The 23842-nt window shown below is 37.7% G+C and overlaps 1 long non-coding RNA gene across 1 annotated transcript; it reads left to right on the forward strand.

Moving 5' to 3' along the window:
• On the forward strand, positions 6338-6620 carry LOC109839686. The gene is made up of 2 exons (XR_002246703.1): positions 6338-6425; positions 6515-6620. It is a non-coding gene; the product is annotated as an uncharacterized LOC109839686 (long non-coding RNA).

Below are 23842 nucleotides of genomic sequence, written 5' to 3' on the forward strand. Positions count from 1 at the left end.
CAGGGGGGGAAATGAGAAGGGGGGCGGGGAAAATGAGAAGGGGGGGGAACCTAAATTCGGGCGCGGGTGCCCAAAAAATTTGGGCGCCCGCGCCCAAAAAAATTTGTCGGAAATTAATTTTAGCGACGGAATTTCCGTCGCTAAAACATATTTAGCGACGGAAATTCCGTCGCTAAAAATAATCTAGCGACGAAAAAAAATTTCGTCGTAAAAAATTTTAGCGACGAAAAAATTCCGTCGCTAAAATTGATAATTCGTCGCTATAACTTTATTAGCGACGGATAAATAGCGACGGCTAATTCCGTCGCTATAAATCAACCTATAGCGACGGAAAATTCCGTCGCTATTTTTCCGTAGGTAAAAGCACATTTTCTACTAGTGTTAGTACTCTTGTTAAGCTGGCAACTTTCACATAAACCATGGAAACTTTTATTGACTCTAATAAATTTATTCTTGCACAAAAACTGAAATACTTGTTGATTAGAATGCCCAAGCCTCCAATGTCAAACTTCCTCATTTGCTATTTGACATCTGTTAGTGAAAAAAATCTAAAATTGGTGGTTTGTCCAAGGCATACAATCCTCCTCGCTTGGTTCCCATTGCTAGAATCTGTCTTGTCTTCAGATCCTTGATTGCAAAGTTATTTTCATCAAACTCAAAATAACATGGATAGTCTTGAGTAAGTTGAGAAACAAATAGTGAATTTTTCTTAAATATCTGACACAACTAGGACATCTTTCAGAGGATATTATGTGAACTAGTAGAAATGTGACCTACTCCAATATGTGAAATTGGAAGATATTTTTCATCTCCAATCATAACAGAATCACAACCATAATAAGGAACCAAATTTTGAAGCTTACCAGGATTATCAGTGACATGAGTTGAGGCTCCAGTATCAGGCTACCAATCTGCAATTTGTTCTTATGTCAAGTGCGTGGCTGCCATGGCATGTGGTAGTTCCTCTGCTTGATAACTATTGTTAAAACGATGTCAACATCTCAAAGTATCATGCCTAACCTTTTTTGCAGATTTGACAAACTAGTGAATTGGGACGAGAGATGCTTGATTGCTTGTTTGTTGAAGATTCCATGCCGCGAGAACTTTGATTCGAAGGAGAGAATCCCTGCCCCTTAGAAGTAAAAGAGGAGGAACCATCACCATTAATATTATCATTGTAACGTTTAAAATGGTTTTTGTTACCTCCATTATTATAACAATTTCCTCCATGTCGATGGGGTCCGTTGTTTCTTTGTGATATGAAAGCCAATGACTGATCTGAATTAGATAGTCTCTTTTTATTGCGTAATTCAAAGCTTTACAACAAAGGAACAATCTCAGCATAAGAGGGAAGTGGAGGGCGAAGCATTGTTGTTGTGAAAGCTTCATATTTAAGACCAAGGCCTTCCAGCAATCGATATGCCTTTGTGTCATCTGAAACTGGCTTTCCAATAGCATTCAACTGATCACAAATATACTTGAATTCTCTCAAATAATTAGCCATGGGTTTGGTCCCTTTCTCAACATGTTAAAGGTGAGACATTAATTCAAACTCTCTTGCGACACTACTTTGAGTAAAATGCTCGATTAAAGCATCTCATACCTAGATTGATGTTGACAACCCTACGACAAGGCCAAGAACATCTTCTGAGAGAGTCCCTATGACCCATGATTTCACCAGTCGGTCAGTGCGAACCCAGGAAATATAAGCTGGGTTTGTTGTCTCTTTCTCTGTGCCTACATCATTTATGGCTGGAGGAGCAACTTTTTCACTAGTTAGAAAACTAAGTTAGTCTTGAGATTCAACCAGAGACATTACTTGTGTTTCCCACAACAAATAATTATTTTCATTGAGTTTGAGTGTGACAAAGTTGGCAATGTTGATGTTGGAGGGAAAGGGATATGTGTTTTGGGAAGGCATGGCTAAACAAAAGAAGGTTTAGTGTGCTCTTGTATTGCTCTGATACCAAAAAGAGAAAAACAATATTGTAAAGAATATGGTTTTTGATGATTTGTATTGATTCATAACATCAATATATATACAGATGTGGTATATTATAAATGGAAATAAATCTCATGATTTAAGCTCTAAATAGCCAACACATTTGCTATTTTCTAGGATCTGAAATATAAGGCATGCTGGCTAATTTGTAGGATCTGAAATATAGACATGATGTCTATTTTACAGGGAAAGATTAAGGGGCTGTGATCAAGCTTACAATCAGCTATCAACTATCCTCGTTCAATTCCTTTTCTTCAATAGGAACTAGCAACATGCACATGAAAACATGTTCCTAATTGATACCTTCGATTAACCCTGCTATATATCTCACGCAGTGTTTGCTCTCGTTGTCTCCCCTGTAAGGGAAAGTGAGAGACATTATAGGTGATGGGGGTTTAAAGAGAGCTCAAGTTAGGCCGGTAAGAACTCGGTTGGAGATACTCACCAAGGATGTGATTTCAAATTTGTATGAAGATGTAAGTTACAGAAGCCTTCGAGCTCTATGAGAAAATGACGAGGAAGAAAACAGTTGTAGGAGCCGTTTAAACAAACAGCCTGCTAGGCTCTTGACTTCTATTCCCGGATTTGGATCCTCTCCACTACAAAAAAGTAGTGGAGAGACCACTGCTTTTAATCTCAATCGTTGATTATTTAGTAGGCGGTTATGATACAATCTAAATCTAACACTTACCATACCCCCGTGTATTGCACTCATTCCTAATTTGCACTAAAAAAATCACAACCATTAACTAGATAATCAATGGCCGTGATTATGTAGTGGTCCCTCCACTATTTTTTTTGTAGTGGAGAGGAATCCTCTATTCCCACGTATGTAGGCTAATTAGCACGACAATTCTCAATCCCGTGCGCAACAGTTAGCTAGATCCAGGATAGGATAAGCTCGAAGGAGCTGGCGTTCCCCAAGTCCTTTACAGGTCCAAAGAGATAAAAGTGATCGGATCTGGGCCAACCAGCTATCCGTTCGGATACGTTTGGCCAATAAGTTAACCAGCTGGACCCGGACTGTTCATTAATTTATCCATCTGCAGATTGATCTGTTGATTACTGAGTGGCCAAGTATTGTTTGCTATCTTATTTTAACATCCAAAGCTTTCTAATTCTGCACAGCCTCCTAATTAAACTTACCGACTTGTAAAATACTACCAAAATTATATATCGTTACGTAACGTGGGTACTTGGACTTTAGTCTAGTAGTCGTAAGGTGAGGCTAAAAAAGCCGCGCGAGTACAATTAAAACTCAAATCAGCGTGTGTGTAACTCGGTCCACCGCGCTTCACTCGTCGCATCCACAAGCCTCCACTGCTTTACGTGCTGGCAGATCAGTAATTTTTTTTTTAGAGGAGCAGGTAATAACTAATTAATGCGTGCGGCACCTAGAGAGGCTTAGCTTTATCGGTATTAGCATCGGTCGAGGAAATCAATGATAATGATGTCGCACACTGACGAACATTTGGTACTGATAAGTGTTAATTAGGTTTAAAATTAAAATTTGCCTAGGACTCGTAGCCCTCTTGGCACTCGATCGGAGTTCCTTGGCCGGTGATAAACACCAATGGCAGTACTGTGGTACGTACAACCACAGAAAAAAAAGGGGTTTAAAATCGGAGAAAAATACTATAGGAGTTAGGGGTGGCAATTTATGACCCGACCCATTAACCCGACCCGACCCGACCCATTTATAATGGGTACGGGTCAAATTATATGGGTCGGGTCATAAACGGGTCAACCCAAATTTACCCATTTATTAAATGGGTCAATTCGGGTTGACCTATTGACCCGTATAACAAAAATCCCGACCCGTGTAACAATCTTCGTTCCCTCACTCCCTCGACCCTCGTAAGCGCCGCTCTAGAGAAAGAAAGAAAAGAAAAGCTGCAGAAGAAAGAAAAACCCTAGATCCTCACGAAGCTCAAGCGACGAGCGGCCTAGATCCCATCACGAAGCTCGAGCGGTGAGCGGCTAACGGCGAGCGGCGGCAAGCGACAGCGAGCGGCGGCAAACGGCGAGCGACAGTGATCGGCGAGCGGCAGTGATCGGCGAGCGGCAGCGATCCTCGAACCCTAGATCCTCTCTCTCCTCTCGAGCGCCACTGTCTCTCAGATCAACTTCAGGTAATTTTTTTTTTATTTTTTCGGTTTTTTTTTACTGATTTGATCTAACTTCAGGTGATATTGTCGATGCGTTTATTTAGTCCTTTTTTTCCCAATCAAATTTAAGGTGATGACCTTTGAAGCCTTAGGTATTCATTTATTTATTTATATTTTTATTGTTTCTGGCATATGGTGGATTAGTTCTATTTTGAATTTCCTTTTTTTTTTCTCTGCATTAATCGTGTAATATCACATTCCCAGTGATTTTCGTATTTAGCGGATTTAGATTTATTTTTGAACTTCATGTTAGGATACAGCAATTACTCTATGTCGCACTTTTCTATGATATATTCTCTCTAATAAGTAATCAAATGCATACCATTGATTGGATGATCATATTCAGCTGATGGGATTCAGAAAAGTTAATCACATGTTGCAGTACTGTAAATGTTAATCATTTGGGCATATATAGAAAATTTAATTAAACATATGTGTTATTGTATCTCATGGGATTCAGAAACTTCTACTCGAAACAAGATTTTTCACTTTCCATAATGTATCCTCTCATAGCTTGTTTCTTCTAATTTCTCTGTGAATATGCCTACTTGGTCAAATACAAACTGCAGGTCAGCAGTAGTTGAAATATTTTTTAAGTATAAAGTTGCATGTATCTGTGGTCTCCAAGCTCACTTGTTCTGCTGGTCATGAGAAGTTGCATGTATCTGTGGTCTGCATCCCCTCCCCCCAATACATGAACATCAAGGTTACATTTATTTTCCAAGCCCACTTGTTCTACTCGTCATGAGAAGTTGCATGTATCTGTGGTCTGCATCCCCTCCCCCCAATACATGAACATCAAGGTTACATTTATTTTCCAAGCCCACTTGTTCTACTCGTCATGAGAAGTTGCATGTATCTGTGGTCTGCACCCCCCCGATAATAAGTGGTATAAATGATGTCTTTTTCTTCTGTAGTGGACCTGGGGACTTAGTTTCTCTAACTTACCTAGTAGCACTTAGAAAATTCACTGCAATTACCTAGTATGAATCTCTCATACTATGATGCGGTAGATGAAGGTAAGAACCTACTAGCTGTTTTAACTTGTAATGCATGTCGTTTTAACTTGGGCATCAAGAGAGGTTTTGCTCTTTATTTTATATATCATGCTAGTTTTGTGACAAATACAGAAAACATTCATCTGAAAATGCAACATTTGCTGATTGATGCTTACATCATTGTCATGAAATAATTCCAATAATCAACAAACACCTTGCCTTCTCCAAATATGGCCATCAAACGATACACAAGATTGCTACTGTGGAGTGGGGCTGAAAGTTTAACAAAGAGAAGGCAATCTTTTTAGGGATTATAAAGCTAGCAACATTATCTTTTGCTTCTCTAGTCACCAATCAACTCTCTTTCATTAAAGAGGAGAACAGCAAAAAAGTGAGAGAGATCAAAGGGATCCCTATGTTTGTGGACTGTGTTAATAATGCATAGAGAGGCTTGTTATTTCCTTAGTATATATCTCAGCAGGTCATCCACTATGTAGCCTAGGAATAGAGATTAATTTTCATGGAACTTGTGTTTATTTAAGTTATTGGGGGGAAAGGTATGTATATTTTAAGGAATCTATTGAGAGAAAGATCACGCAGTACCGCTATATATAGTACGAAATACGAGATAATAAGTAAACTACAAATACAAATATACTAAACTGAGTAACTTATTCCTTCACATTTAATTGTAATCTATACTCTTATAAGAATTTTCTGGTTTTCATTGGCTCCTCAATTTAGATTTTCAGGTCAGGTCAAATTTACTAGATACATTTTTTTATTTAATTTGTTACCTATACTTGCATCTAGATTTTGAATATCTTCATGATTTGAAATTTTGAATAGAGGTGAGCGAACTTTCGTATATAGTCAAGAGTATTAACAGGTAAGTTACAACCTTGTTGGACTCATTTAATGAGTGTGCTTGTCACTATGTCATGGCTGCAGAAATAATTTGGTAATGTCTCGAATTCAACTTTTTTTGATTATTTATTCGGATAATAGGTGAGGTTGGGTGTTCGTAATGCTGCTTTTGTGGATTAATATCAGTATCTTTGATCTGATGTGTATGACTATTGGATTTCCATTCATGTTGGTTTTTTTTAAAGGTGAGGTTTTTTAAGGTGAGGTTTTAACCTTTTGGATTCAAGAGGTGGGTTTCTCTGGTACGGATGTTTTGTACATGATACATTGTAAATTTTTTTGGGCTAAATTATCAAATTGGCATTTTGGCAGGAGTCTATTCAAATTATGGTAATTGTTCTTTCACAAGTGATATTATGGTATTAATATTGAGACTAATACCAATCTATTAAAATCCTGTTGCTTTTTTCTGTGTGCAGGCCACATTTGATTGCCTCATGAAGACTTATGGGTTCCTGGCACCAGACTGCAAAGAGTACATGAATATACTGCAAAGAGTTAAAGAAGAGAGGGAACTAAAATAAATGCGGAAAAGAAGGATAACTACATGCTATATTATTGTATAATGTCTACATATGTTTTCCTTTACTGCTCTTCATTGCTTGTATTGGATGTGATGCTGTATGCAGGCATCATCAGATTAATGTTTGTGTTGTGAGATTTTTCTGTTCTTTTTTAAGCCTGTAAAATCTTAGGTGCTATTGTTCTTACTGGCTCTGTTCTGCCTCTGTACTTCTGATATATAGGCCTTGGCTTGAATCACATAGATTTGGAAATGTATATAATTTGAATTAGTCTGGGTGGCAAATTATGCAAGTCCTAGTGTTTACGCATAAACTCCAGCAGATTGATAGCTTGCGGTGCTGCCCGAGCTTGTGTGTTGATACACAGTAAAGCAGTGTGATGTATTTCCTCAAAATTTGCGTATATACTCTCACAAAATATTCAAATATGTTTCATCTGTTTGCGCATCTATATCTATCGGTACAGAGCTTGCACAAGTTGTTAAGGAGAAAGGTGACATGATACAAATAGCTCAATCTGTGAGATTCCTATATACAAAATCTGCAAAATGTTTCTATGTAATCATCCGAAAATTTGAATCGGTCATTCGGATTTATAGACTTGATTATTCAAGTAAGTGGAAAAAAACCATAAGTTATTAAACGGGTCATTTGGGTTATATGGGTCGGGTCGGGTAACCCGTTTAATAAATGGGTCGGGTCGCATTGACCCATTTATTAAACGGGTCGGGTCGGGTCACACTTATATGGGTCGGGTCAACTATGACCCGACCCGACCCGACCCGACCCGACCCGTTTGCCACCCCTAATAGGAGTCATGATTAATGCTGTGCAATAAGTTCAACTCCCACTTCGATCAATTGATAATTAATTCTCGAATCTGTACGACTTTATACTAATCCTTCGTTCATTGAGATTTAGATTTGGGTTTTGCTAGGGAGACCTAAAATATGGGATCTAACGGAGGGGACAGATGATGTGTCCCCCTCCTATTGCATAATGAGCTGACCATATTTTGGATCCTATATTTTAACATCTCACCTATCTCCCTTGTTGGTCCCATATTTTGTGTCCTTGTGGAATTTTTCTTTAGATTTAGATGAGGGCGGGGCTTTGTTACAACAGCATCTAGCTAGCTAGCAGCTGGTTTAATTATCCTGGCGAAGTAAAGCTTCTTTATATCCTGGGTCAGTACTGTTTTCTTAATTAACCACCAGTTAGGAAACAGATTAAGGTGGAGAGAATTTTTCTTCGCCTTCGATGTGGCCTCAACTATAACATCTAACCTTTAAGAAATCCATACAAAAATATGGACAAGCTGCGGTTGTGAAAGCTAGGTTGTGTGTTTAAACAGTCCACTAAAATATTCCCAAGTGACAACATCATATTATTGGTGAAGCATCAATTATTAAGAGATAAAGGGAATATGGGCTTTAAAAACTCAACTAAACCCGTGAAAAGAGGGGCCAATGATGCATGTCGTTAACTATTATAACTTGACTTTTGGAGTGTGATTAGGCGTAAGAATATATAGTGAGATAAATCTGGGAACAATTAACATTCATAATGCCATTTGCTGGGTTTTAAGGTAGTTGGATATCTGGATATCCTCTCGTGACTTTCTTCGGCGGGATTGGAACTGTGGGACTTCGATCGGGAGCAAATTCCATCTTTTCCAACTCGATATTATGATAAAGAGCGCATACTATCTCGCATTTTAGTTAATTCTATGTAAAAGATTGACCCTGCTCTATTGGATGTGATGCTCTGGTTCTGAACTGAATCTCATTGTTTTCTCCCCACGGGATACTGTTTGATGCTGAATTTTGTTTATCAAGATTTTCCTTTTTCCCTTTTTTTTAAAAAAAAATTGTGTAGATACCCTAAAAGCAAAAACTTCATGTGCTTCAGCCCCTCTATTTTTTTCCTCATGTGGTTCAGCCCCAAAAGCAAAAATTTTATGTTCTACAGCCTTTCTTTAGCAATTATTACATGCTAACTAAGTACAGAGAGAGAATAAAAAATAAAAAAACCCAAAATGTCCTTATCTCATCTATTCTTTCATGTTAAGTCTAAAAGCAAGTTGAATTAGACTTAACATGAAAGTCTATTTCATATTAAGTCTAATTCGGTTCATGTTAGGTCTAACTTAATTTTTTTAAGTCTAATTTAAAGCATGCTAATCATGTTATGTCTAATTTAACATGCTTAAAATTAGACTTAAAATAAGTTAAAATAGACTTAACATGATTCATGTTAAGTCTAATTCAACTTTTTTTAAGTCTAATTTCATGTGAAGACAATTTGCTGCTACAGCATGGAGTACAACTTTTATATTGATGCTATCGTCTTATTTATGTATGGGTATGTCTGTTGAGCGCTACGGAAGCCAAACAACTAAATCAACATGCTACGAGAAATCAAATCAAACGAAAGTCGAGAGAAGGCCAAACGAACCAAATCAATGCCATAAACACAAACACTAGTGGAAAAACCAGTATCGCTGACGGGAGATTCCCGTCAGCGATGTTTATATCGCTGACGGGGATTCCCGTCAGCGAAGTTGCCGTCACAGTTGAATTATACCCGTCGGCGATGTTATTATTGCCGACGGGAAATAAACATCGCTGACGGGAAACCCGTCAGCGATGTTTGATATATATTTCAACAGATCGCGATCCATCAGGCTTTCGTTCCCAACTTAAAAAACCCTAATTTCCGTCAGCGCCGCCGCGCTCGAGGACCTTCTGGCAGCTCTGACTCGCCGCCCTCGACTCCCACTTCACCGCCGGAACCCCGAACCCCCGATCGCGAACTCCGTCAATACCCACTTCACCACCAATACCCCTCGCGGCTGCCCTAGATCGCGAAGTCCGTCACCTCCCGCTCCTCCTCTCCGACTCCACCGCACGTGCTCCGACGCCCCGGAACCCCGAACCCCCGATCTCTCGCCGGAGCTCGCCGCGGCACCGCCCCCGCTGAACTCGCAGAGAGGTATTTGTAAATTTTTGGGTATTGTTGTAAATTTTTTGTAATTTTAGGTATTGTTGTAAATTTTTAGGGATTTTTGTTGTAAATTTTTAGTTATTTAAGTGTTGATAATCCCTGTTGCAGTTTCCATTTGATTTAAGTGTTGATAATCCCTGTCGCAGAGAGGTATTTGTTATTTAACTGTTGATAATCCCTGTTGCAGTTTCCATATGATTTAAGTGTTGGAGCATGCACGTAATGTGCGATTTGATTGATTGCATAGCATAAATTGGGTCTTGTAAGTGAGATATTGTAGCGCTCCAACAGTATTTCTGAAGTAATTCTTTGGATTTTGGTATAAAAGACTCATTAGCTCTCAAATTTCGACTATAAGCTATATATAGGAGTACTAGCAGACTTATAAGCATTCATATTAAATTTCTCCAATAGATCCATAGCATATTTATGTTGAGAGATTGTTAACATGAATTTCAGATCTTGTATTACCTGCTCCTAGTTGCCTCTTACTACGATATCATCAACATATAAAAGAATAATTATCATGATGATACCTTTGGTCAAAATAAAATAATGAACGATCCATGACAGATTTTCTAAAACCATAATCATAAACCACCTATTGAAAGCTGTAAAACGATGTTTGTGGTGGTCGTTTTAACCCATACACTGATACCTGCATACATATCTTTTTAAGTTAGTTCACAAAAACCTTTCGACTGCTCCATGAATGCTTCTACCTTTAATTCTCCATGTAAAATTGTATTTTTCACATCTAGTTGATAAAGAGGCAAATCAAATGATAAAGCAATAGATAAAATAACTCTATAGTAGCAATTTTAGTAATGGTCCTAATCTTCCAAAGTTTTTGATATTCATGTGATAATAGGGCGCAGAAACCTCTCTGTCAGTGGTTTTTTTAAATTATTTTGTTGTAATTTTAGGTTTTGTTGTTGTTTCTGATCTGATATTTAATTTCTTGCAATTGCATTGCAGGAGATCCAAGCGGGTCTTACGTTTTCTTAGATTGCAGTGCAAGAGATCTAAGCGGTAATTTCTTGTCCTTTTTTGATTCTTCAGTTCAAAATTGGATTTTGATGGGCTTTAATGTGGATGGCTAAGTTTAATTATCTTTCCTAATATGAAGAAGTTTAATTATCTTTCCTAATATGAAGATCAAAATAATGGGGGTTTTCTGATATTTTGAAAATTAAGGGGGGTTATCTGATAATAGTCCTAAAGTTAATGGGATTTACTGATATTTAGCCTTTATCTTAACTGAAATTTTTAATTAGTTAGATATATCGAGTTTGTATTGTGTTATATATCATGATTTTATGAATCAGAAATCGTTACCCCTAGTTTCCGGTCTAATATTGTTGGATGTGAGTCTCTTCTGATATAAACTCACGCAATTCTAGTTGAATATGAAAATACTTTTTACATCTAAAGAGAATTACGTGATTTATGTTAGGAGTATGCTCTACATGCAATAATTATTAGATCTGTCCGGTGAGGATTCCCCTTCTCGTATAGGTTAGGAATACAGTAGTGTATCGTCTATCTTTGTATACTTTACGCAATTTTATTCCTACAAAATTTCGATAACACGTACCGCATTGTTCTCCGTGTACAATAAGCGTATGTTGTTTTGCGTTTTGATCTATAATCGATCTATTATCGATGATTGATACGCATTATAACATCCGCACAGTGTACTCGGAGAACAGCAGGTAGGTGCTGCCAAAATTTTTAAGAAATAAAAACGCATAAAGATGATGAAGGTAGTTGTAGACACTACTATATTCCTAATGGGATAGGTCCATTTCCTATGACAACCGTTAAATTGTCTTATTTCAAATATGAGCGTTAGATTTTACTCCCACATAATTTATGTTCTGGCAATTTTCTCTCTGAGATTATTATAATTTGAATTTCCTTGATGTCGTGAAGAAAGTTAATATCACAAAATCGTTAATTTGATGCGTTACTAATAAAAATTCACATTATCTAATTATGCTTGCTTAATATCATACAGATGAGGATAGTTCCCGACAAATCATGGATCGATATTCCTCGTATTGATAGATGGAGGGATAGTCGATATAAAGATGGAATAAATCAATTCATACAATACGCGTTGGTAGACCCCACGGAAGTTAAATAGTGATGTCGTGTATTGTCCCTGCTGTTGGTGTAAAAATAGGGCGTTGGTGGATAAAAGTGATTTACAAAAACACTTAATATCCGGATTTCATGAGTACAAATATTGGACGTTTCATGGGGAAGGATGCCTTGAAGAAATGGAACTGATGGCGGATATCGGTACGTCCGGTGGGAGAATAGATGATACGAGAATAGATGATACACATACGATGCTCGCTGATATGTTAACAATTCCTAATATAGATCAATCTGAAGATGCCGAGGATGCTGACGAGTCGGGAAATGCTGGAGGCGTGACTGATCATGAGGAGCTAGCGCAGATAATGAAATTAATTAACGACAATGAAAATGATCTGTATGAGGGTTGTACCGAGTTCACCAGGTTATCATTTATGCTGCGTCTTTTGCGTATAAAGTCTCTTAGCGGAATGGCGGATAAATATTTTAATATGTTGCTTGTGTTGCTGAGAAAAGTCATTCCAAATGGAAAAGATAGCATACCAGAAAATTATGATAACGCAAAGAAGATTGTTTCCGTTATAGGACTTGATTACAATAAAATCGACGCATGCCCTAATGATTGTATCCTCTACTATAAGGATAACAAAGATCTTCAGGAGTGTCCAATTTGTGGAGTATCACGGTGGGTACAACGCAAAAATTATTCAACACATGGGACAACAAGGTCTATGCTTAAGCAAAAGAAGATTCCAGCAAAGGTCCTGCGTCATTTTCCCTTAATACCAAGGCTAAAACGGTTGTATATGAATAAAGACACTGCTAAGCAAATGAGGTGGCACATGGAAGAACGTACTGATGATGGTAAAATCAGACATCCGGCTGATGCAGAGGCGTGGAAGCATATGGATAGAACTTTTCCTTGGTTTGCGAATGATTGCAGGAATGTTAGACTAGGTTTGTCTAGCGACGGATTCAATCCATTTGGGATAATGAGTTCTGGTTGGTCTACATGGCCAGTGGTATTAACGCCTTACAACTTACCACCTTGGCTTTGCATGAAACAACTGTATATAATACTTTCATTATTGATACCAGGCAAGCATGCACCAGGCAATGACATAGATGTGTTTTTAGAACCGCTAATTGATGAGTTAAAACAACTCTGGTCTGAAGGGGTTATGACTTATGATACTCATGCAAAGCAGTCTTTCAGACTACGTGCTATTTTACTATGGACAATTAATGATTTTCCAGCCTATGCGAATCTTTCAGGTTGGTCTACAAAGGGAACATATGCATGTCCAGTGTGTGGTACAGAATTCAAAGGTCTTTATCTACAGCACAGTCGAAAGTTTTGTTATTGGTTTAATAGAAGGTGGTTGAACATAAAACACAGGTACAGAACCAAAAAATAGAGCAAGTTTTTTGATGATACTGTTGAGAAGAGAGATGCTCTGCATCCATTACGTGGGGATCAGATTGTACATTTGCTTGAGATGTTCCCTGCCATCAGGTTTGGAAAGAAGCGCTATTCGAAAGAAGATTTACTTAGAGTAAGGAACTTGCGTATTAACAAAAGGATACCAAAACGAAAGAGACAAGCACAAGTGGTGAGTGATGGGGCTGAAGTCGTAAAATTACCTTCAGGATGGACAAAATTCAGCATTTTTTTTCAACTCCCCTATTGGAAAGAGCTAAAAATACGTCACAACTTGGACGTTATGCACATTGATAAAAATATTTGTGATAATCTTTTGTCCACACTGTTGCAAGATGCTAATAAATCAAAGGATGATCTACGAGCTCGTCGAGATCTAACTGCATTGAACATTAGAGAGGAACTGCAGCCAAAAAAATGTCGGAAATGACCGATTAGAGTTGCCTGCGTCTCGTATTACAATGTCGAAAGTTGAGATGCAAACATTTTGTCAAGTCCTCAAATCAATAAAGTTACCAGAGGGTTACTCCGCAAACATATCGAACAATGTCCAGGTGCAAGAAAGGAAAATATTAGGGCTTAAAACTCATGATTATCACGTGCTTCTTCATCAATTGCTACCTGTGGCACTACGCAGTACTATGCAGAATAAAAAAACAGTGAAGGTTATTATTGATTTTTGTGGATTTTTCAGAAAGCTTTGTTCTAAAGTTATAGACGCTCGTGACTTTGAGAAACTTGGAGAAAATATTTCTGAAACAATGTGTGAAATGGAGATGCTCTTTCCTCCATCTTTTTTCACAATAATGGTTCATCTTACACATCATCTCGCGGAGGAGGCTGCAATAGCAGGACCAGTCCATTATCGTTGGATGTATCCAATAGAGAGGTTAGTATTTAGAAAAATTTAATCGATCCACATCAATATTTATATCTATTAAATGTAAATTTCTTTACATCTATATCTGATTAATATTCCTTTTTTAGATATTTGGGTTCAATGAAGCGTCAATTGCGTAACAGAGCTCGCCCAGAAGGTTCAATAGCTGAAAGTTACGTGAGAAGCGAGTGTCTCTTATTTGCCTCTCGTTATATGAGAGGGGAACAAACTGAACTTCAAGCACCCGTTGATAATAAGGAGTACACAGTTCTCTATCCTCGCGGGCTGAACAAAAAATTATTCTAACATATTGTTAGATCAAGCGCATGCATATGTTATAAATAATCTTGAAATATTCTCGGAGTACCGGAGGTAAAATATCTAAAAAGAATTTTTAATACCATTTACTCTTTAATTTCTATTTTGACAAAATTTTTATTTTGACAATAATAATTAAATTTATGCACATTAATAGGCAACATTAGGAAAAACTTAAGAATGAAGTTACCGGTAGTACAGCTGTACATGACATTAAAGAAAGGCATATGAAGGAATTCCCTGCTTGGTTGAATAGTGAAGTAAGTATTGTTAAATTTAGCGATATTTGTATTTCATTGATAAAAACTTAGAAATTATTGATTTAATAGTTTGCTTATTTTTGTATATATTTAGATCCAGGAACAACTTGTCCTTAATAATCAAATATCAGAAGAAGTGAAGGTTCACGCAAAGCGGCCTTACTATGCTGTAATTCAATATGGTGGGTATCGTGTTAACGGTTATAAATTTCACACAATGGAGGTTGATGATACGAAGGTCACCCAGAATAGTGATGTCATGGCTACCTCTTCACGGGAATGTTTCTCAAACAGAAGATATCAGAATCCAGTTGAAAATAATATGACATATTATGGAAGGTTGGAAGATGTGGTGGAGATATTCTACGGCTATGGTGGGCCAAATGAACATAAATACATGATGTTCATGATTCGTTGGTGTTTTACAAAGACTCAAAAAGATCCCTTTGGATTTACAATTGTCAATCTCGATAAAGAAATTGATAGTGATGAAAAATTCATGTTTGCATCTCAGGTGGGACAATGTTTCTATGTGAAAGATCCTACAGTTAAAGACGAGTGGGTTGTCTTGTACAAGGATTCTAGGGCTTATATTCAACCTTCCACGAATGAAGATGATGACGAGAGCTATATAAACAACTTCAATGAGCCAAATACAGCGATCGATGAATTCTCGTACCCTCAAAACGTAGTGTTTGAATCGGATGCTCCAACAACTCGGACAGACATTCCAAATATTATCACAGACATTAATAGGAGCTAAACAGCAATTATTTGTAATCGGGTCTTCATATAACTTTTTTTAGTTTGCAAATTGTATAATGAAAAACTTTAATATCACTATAATGTATCTCAATTACCTTTTGGACGATATAAATATGTAATATCTTATTTTGTATATTCAGCTTGCAAATGCCTACAAACTTGATGTGAAATGAAAAATTTAGTAACGCAACAATACATATTGTTTTTATTTTCGCCAAGCCAATTTGCATCTATGTTATATTAATTTGTATGTTTATTCAACATGCAGATGTCTAAAAATATTAACAGGAGGTTATTCGAAGCTAACCCCAGTCTTGACCAATCCACTGAGGAAGAGCCTCCGAGTTCAGGAGAGATGTCAGGTATAACTTAGTTTAACTTACGTATTTTTATTCACGATATATGCACAATGATAATTTATTTCTTTTATTTTTATAGGTGAGGGTGAGGAAGAGCCGACTCACATACCATTATATGCAGATCCTCCAGTTATACTTCGAGCATACATTCCTGGGATTGAGCGCGGGCCCTTACCAGCATGTGCAGAGGGGTACAGACTCAAGCAGACTGAAAAATACATGCTTGCGAAAAAAAGATTGGATGAATGGGCGCCACAGGTTGATGAGATTTTATCTGATGTAAAAAATGAAATCAGACAAAGATTTGGTGAGTTTGATCAAAAACATAATCAATTCCGAGTCTATTAATAAAAAAACATAATCAATTCCAGAATGTTGAAATTTGAATGTTTCCATAATTGTATCCATATCTAATAAACATAATATTCTCAGGTTTCTCTTTTCCTTACAATTTTTCTTCTTCCTTTTTAGTAAATTCTAAGAGCTTAAGATTGATTAAATAAAAGTGTTGATATATCTATTATTTTTTTTTTGTAGGAGAAAAACTTTACCAGAAGAAAGGACGCCAAGGAAGTGACTTTAAAAAAAAGTTACCACCGGATGGTTTTCGAGCAATTGTAAGATGGGGACATAATGGGATTCCAACCAGACAATGGGCTAATAACTTCAGCTCATACCTTGGATGTTTGATACGGAGGAGTGATAATGTGAATCCCTATTACGAGGCTTGGGAGCAGCCATTTCATGTCCTGGAGAGTATATATCGAGATTGTTGGGTAAATTCTTATATTTAGCACAATTATTTTTTAATTCTGTCAATTATCAATGCTTAACTATATTTTATTTTTTAGAGATATTTTAACATCGAAGACAATCCCGTAGGGTGGGAATTTTTATTTGGATTCCAGGGAAAGTTTAAGCATTCTCTTCGGGAGTGGAGACATGAGATAAAGAAGAAATGCTTTGATTGTTTCACTCACAACTGGGCTATATTTTATTTTTTAGAGATATTTCAACATCGAAGACAATCCCGTAGGGTGGGAATTTTTATTTGGATTCCAGGGAAAGTTTAAGCATTCTCTTCGGGAGTGGAGACATGAGATAAAGAAGAAATGCTTTGATTGTTTCACTCACAACTGGGAGAGGATATACAAGCGAGATAAGAGGGTTGAGCCTGAGCACTTAGCTGCACTTATAATATTGTGGGGCCAAGAGGAGCACCAGGTAAATATGTATAGTAGTTAATTATCATCAAGTTATTTATCTGAAACTAGTGATATATTCCATTGTATATTATACCATGCACTAAAATTCTCTTTGTTCATGTTGAAGGAAAAATGTAGGAGAAATAAACTTAATCGATGGAAAAAAGATTATGATCATCATACGGGGACTACTTCATTTGCCCAGATTGAGGATCAATTTTGTAGGACAACGGTATAAAGTCTTTTAATAATCATTGTATATTCTCTCCGCTTCTTAGAATATTTAATAAATAAAACTAATAAATATATTTTTAAATCTCAGAACGCTCCCTTTATCCCACTACCAGAACTGCACAGGAGAACGATGGTTCAATTTAAGAAGGGGTACGATGACGATGAGACTAAGAAACAAAAGCTAGAATTGGCCAAGAAAATGCAGGTTAACTAATTATCTTAGCTCTTATTAGCCTGTTATCATGTTGGGAATTTATTGTTTGTACTCTTCTTTTGGTCATCTTATTAGCCGAGTTACTATGACCCATTCGTATGAGGGGCTTGCTTGTTAGGATATAAAAAGCTGTTTATTTTTATTTATGCACTAGAGGATGAAGTAGAAACTGCTATAAGATATTGATTTGTATAAATCTAAGTTTAGATAATGTCAAGCATTTTCTCAAGTTGAAGAGCAAAGTCATGTCCCTTTTGCAAAGTCTTAAAACTGTATGATAGGCCAAAAAAGTAGCAGTCATGTAATCATTATATGTTCTATATAATTATTTATTAGAGATAATAGCTTCAACTCTTGAATGCATGTAGATGTGTATGTATGCATCTATATGAAATCTCTGTTTATTATAAGAATTAAACACACTGACACACATATATATGCATACATACGCACACATCACACACACACACACACACACACACACACACACCATTCGTATGAGGGGCTTGCTTGTTAGGATATAAAAAGCTATTTATTTTCATTTTTGCACTAGAGGATGTAGTAGAAACTGCTATAAGATATTGATTTGTATAAATCTAAGTTTAGATAATGTCAAGCATTTTCTCAAGTTGAAGAGCAAAGTCATGTCCCTTTTGCAAAGTCTTAAAACTGTATGATAGGCCAAAAAAGTAGCAGTCATGTAATCATTATATGTTCTATATAATTATTTATTAGAGATAATAGCTTCAACTCTTGAATGCATGTAGATGTGTATGTATGCATCTATATGAAATCTCTGTTTATTATAAGAATTAAACACACTGACACACATATGCATACATACGCACACATCACACACACACATCACACACACACATATGCATACATGTGTATAAGTATGTAAGTGTGTGTGCATTCTAAAATCATGTATTCAAATAACAGTTTGCATTCTAAAATCATGTAAGTGTGTGTGCATTCTCCACCGTAGCCTTTTTATTCTTTCATCACATTTTCATTTTCCCTCTCCAATTCCTGACTCTCAAACTTCCATATAATGGGATCTTTACTTAGTGGAAGAGTAGACCAAGACAGGAATTTAGACACAGAATATCAGGAAAGCACTAACAAGTGTTTTCTTTCACATGTACTTTTATGTTGTACAAAGCACCCTTCAACTATTTATTAGCACTTAACACCCTTCTTCACATGTACTTTTATGTTGCACAAAACACCCTTCACATGTACTTTTATTTTACTTGTTCAGGTAAATATCTATTATTTTTGAAAGGCTAATTCTTAAATTTTTTTTTGACTTCTAGGAAGCTCTGGAAAACACGTATTCTGAGGTTGTTGCATAGAGCCAAGAGCCCTTGACTAGAGAGCAGAGTTATAATGTGAGCCATTTAGTTTGTGGACTTCCTAAAAAAGGGAGGACCAGGTGGATGGGAGTTGGAGCTCAGAGGGTGTCTACACAATTCCAGCCTCCGCCGATTTCCACACCCTCGACTATGCCATCGGGGCCCTCTTACATGCCGCAGGAGGATTGCACTCAGCAGGCGATGCAGCTTGTTTCCTCTGTGATGAGTATGTTAGATGGTCAGATTCCCGAGGAGATGTGGGAGGATATTCAAGAGGAGCTTATGCGAGTGATCCAGCCTACTGCTACTTTTGCGATGGTTTCTAGGCAAATAATGAAATCTTGTAGAATGCGGGTTCCTACTCGGGTGCAAAGCCAGATTATGAACTTCTTGGCCACTCAAAAGGCATTTACTGGTAGTTTAGAGAGTAGCAGACAGGTATACTTATTATATATGTAAAACATGATTACACACAATATTATGTGATTCTAAATTTAAATTATTTTGTTGTTAGATTGGAGATGATACTATTGGGAGCACGAGTCGTAGGGATGGATCCGCCAGTGGAAACGCGGACGATGACATGGATAGAGCGGATGACCTATCATAGTGAGTTATATCCTAAACTCGTGTTTGTATATTGTGGACATCTTTATAGTTGAGATTATGATACTCGTGTTTGTATATTGTGGACATCTTTATACTTGATATTATGATACTCGTGTTTGTATATTGTGGATTTAGAACTTATGATACTCATGTGTATTGTTTGTTGTGAAAATTATTATTGTGGATTGTTTGTTGTGATACTCGTGTGTATTGTTTGTTGTGAAAATTATTATTGTGGATTTGGAACTTATCGTGAAAAGTGAATGTATATATTTAGATTGTTTGTGAAAATTGATTGGATGAGAGGTTTAATTGGGAAAATTTGGATTGTATTCATTGCGAGATGTTTTGGAATGCGTGTGAAATGTCGTTTGGAGATTTGTATGTACAGGGAATATATATATGTACAGGGAACTGAGTATATATCACCAGATTTTTTTTAGCTGCTGATACTTATCGCTGACGGGCTTCCCGTCAGCGATAGGTATCGCTGACGGGAAGCCCGTCAGCGATGTACATAACATGGTTGAGTCAGCGATAAGTATCGCTGACGGGGATCCCGTCAGCATCCATGTTTTCACCGACGACAATCTGTCGTCAGTAACATATGTCACTGATGGTATCCCCGTCAGCGATAGACAAACATCGCTGACGAGAATCCCGTCAGCGATGTTTCTCTATCGCTGACGGGCTTTGTCGTCACCACTTATGCCGTCAGTAATATGTATTACTGATGGCCCCCCGTCAGCGATAGTTCTTCCCTGACGGGACTATCGCTGATGGTGTATCCTTGACGGGGCGCTGTCAAGGATATGTATTTCCGACGGGCATTTGGGCATCGCTGACGGGAATGCCCGTCAGCGATACCTGATTTTCCACTAGTGAAATAACCAATTTTAACGTCGTTCAGCAAGTTGCCCACATCCACGGGGCAAGAATGAGATAGGAGTTTTCACTAATAGAAAAGAAGAGTACAAACTGAGATTACAAATCACTCAAACTCACCAATTAATCTCACCAACAAATCTCTAATTCTCTCCAAACAAAACCCTAACCAATAGTTCAGAAAATACATCTTTTCTGTGCTCCAAATATCCCTAATTTTCTTCTCAATTCTCTCTTCCAATTATTCCATATATATATAAATTTAACCATATGTTGGGAATAAGCGTTGGGAAAAGTGCAATTTGTTGTAGTGTAGGAATTCTAAAACAAAAACAAAACAAATTAGGAATCCTAATAACCTGTTAACAAAACAGATTTGGAATCATGTTACCAAAACAGATTAGGAATCCCAATAACCTGTTACCAAAACAAATTAGAAAACATATCAAGAATCTGCTATCCAACAATGTCTACTTTGATACTAGCTTATCTTTGTGTATGTCTATAGTCTACCTTTTGAGAGCATTTCGTAGAGAGCAAATATAGGACGCGTGTTCCTCTTTCTTTTATTTCCTATTTACTTTTAGGAATATAAGTCTGATGTTGCTTGCTATTGAGATGAATGGCACCGTCCAATTCAAATGACTTTGGATAATGTTTGGAATAGGTACTTTGTACTATACGTGCTAAAACATCACAGGCAGAAGTGGTTCTTTAATGTTAGTGGTTGTTCACATTAAAACAACTAATAATTATCACAAATGTGATTGACTGAAGTTGTTACAGCATATACGTGTTGTGCGCGTCGCGGAAGCGTGACAACCAAACGGGCGTGCTTCGAGAACCAAATCAAACAAACGTCGAGATAAAGGCCAAACAAATCAAAACATGGCACAAATCCAAACACAATAGTTTTACGTGGTTCGGCAAGTTGCCTACGTCCACGGTGTAGGCGTCAAAAAATGCTGAGAGATATCCGAATGCAGCTCAAAAAGGCAGAAGAACACAAGTATGGGCTGTCTCGCACGCGAGACAGTCTTTACTGTCTCGCACGTGAGACAGTCTTTACTGTCTCGCAGGGTATTCTCTGTCTCGCCATGCGAGACAGTGTTCTCTGTCTCGCCAGGCGAGACAGTTGTTACTGTCTCGCAGGCGAGACAGTGTTCTCTGTCTCGCCATGCGAGACAGCATTCTCTGTCTCGCCCGCGAGACAGTATTCTCTGTCTCGCCCACAAGACAGTTCTCAAAAGCTCAGAAACTGTTTTGTAAACCGCCGACACGTGGCCACTAACTGTTCAAGGACGTGGGAAACGTCGTGGGCGAGAATCACGTGGATAACTACCAAAATAACGGAGTTTAAAACGTGGAAAGACAGTTAAAACGAAAACTGCCTGACGGTTACTGTTTCCGAGATAGCGTTTACTGTCTCGCGGGCCGAGACAACAAACACTGTCTCGCCCGTCGAGACAACAAATGCTGTCTCGCGAGCCTGTTTTCCGCCAACTGTTCCTATGGGTTATAAATACCCCCTGAGATCGTTTTTTGAGGGGGGCTGATCATTTGGAGCACTTCAGAGCAGACAGAGCAGAGTTCTTGAGCTTACGGCCATTCCTTGATATTCGAGCTTTGACTTGATTTCAAGAAGAACGACTATCTTACTTTGATAAGATATCGTTTCAAATTCTCACTTCGATAAACGAAGGAAAAATCATTAAACCCCTCACGATTCAATCAGAATCTGTGATTTGGTGGTCCACGAGTCAAAGCGCTCCCGGCACAGGCAAAGATCCCACGCAAGCAGCGATCCAAACAACGATCCTGCGTTTGTTTCTCAAGAGTTGTAATTTTTCATTTTGTTGTGTAAAAGAGGTCTTATAAAAAGACTATCTCTTTTGAATTTATTGTAATCGACCGAAGATATAATGAATTCCACAGCAAAACCAATTTTTGACGAAAACAAATGTGACTGAGGATAAGTAACTCCTCGTTACACGACCAGTTTTACAAAAAAAAGCGGGCGGTGAGATAATTCATGTAACGGGAAGTCCCGTAGAATGTTAAATATAATATTCTAGGGATAACCCGATCGCATGTATGAACAAGTGATAAAACATTAAAATCCTACATATAGACTTCCGAATACTCTTTATGCTGAGATGAGATTCGATCACGCTACTTTAGATCAATTTTCCCTCACAAAATTCCCATTTTTGGTCAAACCTTTTAAAACGTCAGGACGCAAAGCCAAAATGCCCCTCTCGTTACGTCCCTATGAACGAGGAGGTCCACAATTGAACGATCAAACCCTTTAAACAGTTAGGATCGTATTCAAAATTCCCATCTTTGCCCGTCAACACTTTAAACAGTTAGGACCAAGGCCAAATCCACTCTCGATTCCTTGCAGTGAACGGAGCCGTCCACAAATTGAACGGATGCAACCTTTAAACAGTTAGATCGTCTCAAATTCCTATCTGGTCAAACCTTTAAACAGTTAGAGACCAAACCAAAATCCTCCTCCTTGATTCCTTCCATGAACAAGAGGTCACCTCGATTTTGCCGCCAATCAAACCTATAAAAGTTAAAGGATGCTTTTCAAATCTCATTGATCAAACCCTTATTCAAATTCTCTGAATAGGAAATCACCAACTTCCAAATTTTCTTGTACCAGAGATAGAATATCAAAAATCTTCTTCTCGCGATTCTGCGGTTTATCTCTACCAACAAACAGAGACCAGGAAGATAGAATATAAAATTCTTCCTCTCCAATCTGGGCTTCATGCCTCAGCCAAACAAAACAGAAGACCAGGAGATAGATATAAAAATCTTCCTCTTCCGATTCTGGGTTCATCTCTACCAACAAAAAAAAGACGCAAGAGATAGTAATATAAAATTCTTCCTCTCCATCATCGAGGTTCATCTCTACCAAAACAAAGAGACCAGGAGATAGCAAATAAAAATTCTTCCCTCTCCGATTCTGACGTTCATCTCTACACACAAACAGAGGACCAGGAGATAGAAATAGTAAAATTCTTCCCCCGATTTCGGGTTCATCTCTACCCAACAAAAAAAGAGACAGGAGACGAATATAAAATGGTCTTCTCTCCATCATTGGGTTCCCCCCCCGCACCCGCCCCACCCCATCGTCTATCAACAAAAAAGAGATCATATTACTCAATGGGTAACGAGTCTCAAACTGTTATTCCTACCCTTAACAGGAAGTTTCTGGAGAATTTACTGCAGAATGATTCTTAAGAATAACGCTGGTTACTTTCCAACGGGTATACTGAGCGCTTAACTATTTCCCGAACACTCCAATAAAGTATATGAATATAAACCATCTCACAATAGCAGTTCTAAATTAAGACTCGACGACGTCACGCCGATAAAACGAGCCACGGAGGAATTTTAGCCTATTGCTAACAAAGCACTGAGGTAGGATATAAAGATAACGAAGTCAAGATTGAAGCGCATTTATGAGTCCTTGCCGTCATCGATCGTACTCCAATCAAGCTGTTGAAGGAATTGTAGATAAGACTATTTATCAAAGTATCCCAGACTCCTCTAATAAAAGAATGAAGTCTGG

This window comes from Asparagus officinalis, chromosome 4, assembly GCF_001876935.1.
Source record: "Asparagus officinalis chromosome 4, Aspof.V1, whole genome shotgun sequence".
Classification (NCBI taxonomy): Eukaryota; Viridiplantae; Streptophyta; class Magnoliopsida; order Asparagales; family Asparagaceae; genus Asparagus; species Asparagus officinalis.